Source organism: Ixodes scapularis, unplaced genomic scaffold (genome assembly GCF_016920785.2).
Source record: "Ixodes scapularis isolate PalLabHiFi unplaced genomic scaffold, ASM1692078v2 PGA_scaffold1__304_contigs__length_218370807, whole genome shotgun sequence".
Taxonomy (NCBI): Eukaryota; Metazoa; Arthropoda; class Arachnida; order Ixodida; family Ixodidae; genus Ixodes; species Ixodes scapularis.
Window position 1 is genome coordinate 12158892 of NW_024609846.1, and position 6180 is coordinate 12165071.

A 6180-nucleotide genomic window follows, 5' to 3' on the forward strand; every position below is an offset into this window, starting at 1 on the left:
TGTCCGCCCATCCCCATGAGTGATCTGAGACGCGGGCACTGATACGTGCATCAAACCGCAATGCACGAAATATCTAAGTGGAAATTAAAAACAGCGCGGAAAGACGAGGACCAGACAAAGAAGTGACACGGACGTAGCGCTGACTTACAACTGAGTTTATTGAACGCAAACTCGCAATATTTATTTGCGGTGTCACGAACAAAAGAACATAAAAAATTCAGCCCATTCAATCCAGCAAATAAATATTGCGAGTTTGCGTTCAATAAACTCAGTTGTAAGTCAGCGCTATGTCCGTGTCACTTCTTTGTCTGGTCCTCGTCTTTCCGCGCTGTTTTTAATTTCCGAAGTATGTACCAACTCGCCCAAGCCTCAACTTTAGTATCTAAGTGGCTCGGGATTGGATCTGGAGGTCCGTAGCTTTTGCCTTTAGTCCATCGTAGGGTGAGACGAAGTATAGCTACAGCTGATAAACACGCTCTATATGAAGAAGATATTGCCCGCAAAGGCACGTACCACTGTAGCCGATTGCTAAGAAAATGAAACAAACCGACTTTAAAACACCGATGATTAAATTAAAAAAAAAAAAAAATCTTCAAGACTCGGCTTGGCTTTAAGACGTTTCCGGTATGTACTAGGTCATACGTAATGTATATAGAACAAATAAGCACGGAAGGAGAAAGGAGATTACGCGCAGAACGAGTTGGACAGTCATATGACATTTAAATAGAGCAAACGGCAAGCACTTTTGCCATATCTTCGTGTTTTGTACGCTCGTAGATGTTTTGCGCGAGTGTACGGCTATTTGTGTTTTTTGTCTTCCCGTATATCAAATTTTAGGCTCACATAAATATGCGTGACCACTGCTATGCTTTACGTATACACTTCACAAAGTCCAGCCTTAATACCTTAGCGATTTCACTGTGCCATTCTGCTTGAAAACCGTTAGCTGCACTTCACTTTATCATTTTCACGCGATCAAAGAGTTGCAAAAGGGATATTTCCAAGACGATTAAGGAACCGGCGAACATGCGCAAGCCACGTGAAACGCAAGAACAAGATTGGGAACTTATCAGACGATTTTCAAACTCACTTTGTAGTATAAACATTTAAGCATAGTACAGTACTTCTTTTATTTCATTTTTGTGTGTAAAGGCTCTAATTAGTATGGCGGTGTGCAAGCTCAAGTTGTCCACCATGCATAAACAAAACCCCCCTTTTTTTAGCGCGTGAATTATTGAAGAGTTGTACTCTCGTTTTGTTGCACACTTATCCTGCAGACTTTCGCTTCCATCTCATAAGGAATTCGTACGCATGCTCTGTGAGTGACAAAATACCCTTTGCAAGCGCCGATAATTCCGATCCGACATACCGTGTTCTTCGAAGGAGATATCTACCATATCCAAAGTGCTTTGGCAAGAGAGTTAGATAATCTGAATCTAAAAGCCGGAGATACGCGAGCGTTGGAATGGTCCTCGAAAAAGGCGGGATAAGCTAAGCATGACTACGGGAAGGCACTTTTACTTATATATGTTCGCGAGTTGATAACGGCAGAAGCATGGAAGATTTACGAAACTGTTGTGCCCGTGCAGAGTCTCAGCCGGGCTCTCGACACTATGTATACGAGCTATAGAGATACGCCTCTTGAGACACTGGGTCTGTGGTTAGGAAAATCTGAGAGTATCAGCTGCTCGAACATTCGGGTTGCGCTAAGAGCTGTTTTGTGCTTCTTCGTTATATACTATAGTCTCGCTTTGCATTTGCCGGGAAATAATTGTGCTGCAAACGTCATGTTGCGCACTGCATTATCAGCGTCTCTCTCGAGTGAGTAAGCGGCGTGAGATACACTATCCCTTATTGTGTACTACTACGCTATGCTACAGTCTGCGCATGACGCACAGTGCGTGATTGGGGAAAACCACCAGGTGCTTTAATATATTGGAACTCAACGCTTACCGCGGGTAGTTATCATGCTTATATTGAGTTCAAACCGCAGTTTAATTCGGGATGGTATGCGTATTTTTAAACGGAGATGGAGGAGAAGACATGTCTTATGGCCGGAAGGAGAGCTGATCTAGGGGAAAATGGGATAACTCTCATGAAAAGTTTCTGTTTGCATTACTTGAAGAAAGGTTAATGTGTTTCTACATTTGTGATTTGAGTGTTTTACTATATAGACAAGTAGAACATTCCCATCTCGGGCGCTTGCGGTGCGTGAGCTTGAACTGTCCTACCCTCCGGAAGGTTCACGTAAGTGCTCGATGAGCCGTACTAGTACTTAAAAAAGTGTCAGATAGAAAAAAAGCCGTTTACAACTCCCTGTAACACCGCATTAGAGCGCAGCTCTTGAGGAGGAGGAGGGAAGGGTACTGAGGGTTACCTGTTCTCGGGGCGGGGGGGGGGGGGGGGGGGGTCATGTGACCTTGGAGGGTCACGTGACCCCCCAGAAAAATTTTTCCGCTAGATTTAGCGGGGAAATTTTTCCGCTAGGTTTAACGGGAAAAATTTTCTGCTAGACTTCGCGGGGAATTTTTTCCGCTAAATCTAGCGGGGAAATTTTTCCGCTAGATTTAGCGCGGAATTTTTTCCGCTAGATTTAGCGGGGAAAATTTTCCGCTAGATTTAGCGGGTTAATTTTTCCGCTAGATTTAGCGGGAAATTTTTTCCGCTAAATCTAGCGGGGAAATTTTTCCGCTAAATTTAGCGGGGAAAGTTTTCCGCTAGATTTAGCGGGGGAATTTTTCCGCTAGATTTAGCGGGGAATATTTTCCGCTAGATTTAGCGGGGAAATTTTTCCGCTAGATTTAGCGGGGAATTTTTCCCGCTAGATTTTTCCGCTAGATTTAGCGGAGAAATTTTTCCGCTAGATTTAGCGGAGAAATTTTTCCCGCTAGATTTAGCGGGGAATTTTTTCCGCTAGATTTAGCGGGGAATTTTTTCCGCTAAATCTAGCGGGGAAAATTTTTACGCTAGATTTAGCGGAGAAATTTTTCCGCTAAATCTAGCGGGGAAATTTTTCCGCTAGATTTAGCGGGCAAATTTACCCATAATGCACCGCGCGGTTACGCCGACGGCGACGCCGACGCCGCTCAAGCCGGAAACAAGCCCCTAAGAGCTGCGCTCTAAAAAAAAAATTGTATTGTAGCAAAAAAATAAATATATAGCTTCCTTGACAATGTCATATGAATTCATCTATATCGCGATAATCCTACATTACAGTTCTATTGCTATACAGCATAATCAGCTGTATAGCCCTCAAGTTAATTCATACAAACAGATAACGACACACTCATCATTATGAACGGTTGATTCAAGTTTAGCTGAAGTGTGGTCGCACTTTCTTGGGGCTGACATGCCTGCTCAATAAATAGAAAATGTAATAGACAATGTGTCAAGTATACATGAATCCGTCTCTGCCAGATATCAGGACATACAAGGAAGAAAAAAAATTGAAACCTTCTACAATCGAGCTTCCAGGCATGGTATTGCCATTCTCGACATAATATTCATTGGAACGCTCGAGGAATGGAAGTTCTGTCACTGCATCGTATAACCTTATAACCTTTGCATTTAATTGCATGATAAACATAACCGAAAGCTCTCGAGCATCAAACTGTGGTAAACAATATATTTTTTTTTTTTGCAAAGTCTTGCAAGCGCATAGCGAAGAAATTATGGTTTAAAGGGGCGGTGCAACAATTTTCGGACTTTGGCTAATTAATTGCGGGAATTGATCCCGGCCACATATGAAACGAAGGACCGAAAACCATTGTTTCCTACTAGCCCTAGTTTTCATCAAAAAAAAATGAAAAAAATTGATATCTCTGGCACCCCTCAACTCAACATTGAAGCGGCACCAGCTTCGCCTGTGACGTCATTCGGAGTGGCGTTGGTTTCCGGTTGGGTGCTTCTGGCTTCCGTTTCCCCAGCAATCGCCGGCTCGCCAGGCTCGCCGCTCTCCCGCCGATTCCCGACCAACATGGCGGCATGGGCGGACGGCCTGAGCGACGTCGAACGCAAGATGCTTGCGACGCGGCGGGCAGTCGAAGTCGAGGTCGAGACACCAGGAACAATAACGATACCACGATACTACGGACCACGACCAACGCACTCCGTCGAGCGAGGGAAAGACAAAACGTCCGGGTTGCTCGTGTAGCCGCCGTAGGCGCCTCGGGCGTCGACGGATGACGGCGACGGCAGGTTTGGTTGACTTGCGGTAGATGGCGCCATAAATAATTCATACCCTTTTAGCGGCAATATTAGGCTTTTGAAGCGTTTCTGCATGCCTAAACAACAAGATTTTTTAAAACTTAACCTTAAATCAAGCTTACAATTGCCTAACACTATGACTTACAAAAACCACTCCGAATGACGTCACACCACAGGTTCCATCTGCGGCCACCATGTGGCCGCAGGTTGGGAAAAAAAAGCGTTTTTTATTTTACGATTACGCAGCGAAATAGAGGTATTTTGGGGTATGGTGGCACTTTTTCTCTTACTTATGCCGAAGTAAACAATATAAAAAATACAAGCTGCACATTCGTTCTGCGTTAAAATCATTGCACCGCCCCTTTAAAACTGGATGTGGGCATAGACTGAAACATATAGTTTAGACGCTTTTGGGGCAAGTTCGTTTCTTCGTTGTTTTTTTCTCCCCTTCGTGATGAAGAACTGGGCTTGAACGTTGACTGTAACACTCGCAACAGACTCAGCATTCTGTAAACCTTGCACCGAACCAGACACCAGAATTCGGACAGGTTCCAGGCCTAAGTCGTTAATGCGTACGCTGTGAATATTTATTTTCCCTAATGATCCGCATCCTTTCTTGCTGTCGACTTTTGTCAGCGCTCTGTCGTAGCCTCGCACGTGGCAGCAACCGTTTGTTCATGGCCGCAATTAGCTCGACCACTAGCCTCAAATGCTCACGCTCAAGCATAATGCACGCTAAAACGACAGAAAGTGGGTGGTGGTATAATTATATACGACGTCCAGAAGGGAATTTAACGAAAGCGCCAATGGATAATCCAAATAAAACGTACGAGTTTTCTGACTGTCGTGGCTTATTCACCGTCTCGTACATCGGAACCCTCGGTTTTCGGCAATGTAATACACAACAGTTGCGTGTACTAACGCGTGGCTTGAAACTGACGAAACATCAGTGGATATTGTAATGGCTTTGCTGCTCAGCGCGTGTGTTCTGCATCGTATGTTTCATCCGGGCTCTAGCGGGCGTGCAACCTAGCTGCGGAGCTATGCAACTCCCAAAATCACCAGCTTTGAAAGCAGTTTATAGCTATGTGCCGCCTCGATTTGAATAAAAACGAAGTGTCGATTGACTTTGATTCTATTATGGCTGCTCAAGTCCGCCAAAAAGACGGTCCCATTTGGTCGGTACTCTCAGAGGAACATGGCTCAATGAGGTTTTGGGTGTGTACGTTAAGATTTCATCCCACGGTAATTGCTCGATTGATGCTTGACTCCGGTGCCACAGGGATCGCAACTGCGGCTGCAACGTCCAATGCTCTGAACTTCCTTACTCCCGCTGCCTGTGACGCCTTCTGCTCCGGATTTTGTAACAAATACATCTGTCACTTCAGCAGTGATGCTGCTTTTCAGTTACACAGAACGATATATAACTACGTATTACAGGTATCGTGTAATTTCCCGATGATCGATCGAAATCCCGATCCAGGGTGGAAACGTAAAAGAGAACTAGACTGAACACACAAGGCCGTTCCGCTTCTTACTGTTCTTCATTATGAACTCCCTTTTTCCCGACCTGCGGGCAAACGGTAGCGTTTCCGGGAATAATCGGTTTCTTTCTTATTCGTAGTTCGATATTGCCTCCATAAAAAAAAAAAAAATTATAACCGGCAAACTCGTTTCTCGACCTAAGACACGAACGATTGCTGTATGACTGTCGGATCTCTGCGTGCTGTTAATCTGCGCAGTCAATATCAATCAGTTGTTTCTCAACGGTCATCCGTTTACGACAAGGGGAGGTTCCTCCAGTGCCTCAAAGAACAAAAACTTCGGGGTAGAACTTCGTAACGCTCGCGAAGTTGGCTCTGGAGGGGAATTATAGGAACACCGCAGTAGAAGTGCTCGCACGCAGCTCACCAAGTACCTGTAGTACTGGTAGGCTAACTTTACGTCGCATGTCGTACGGTTCCATAACGCGGC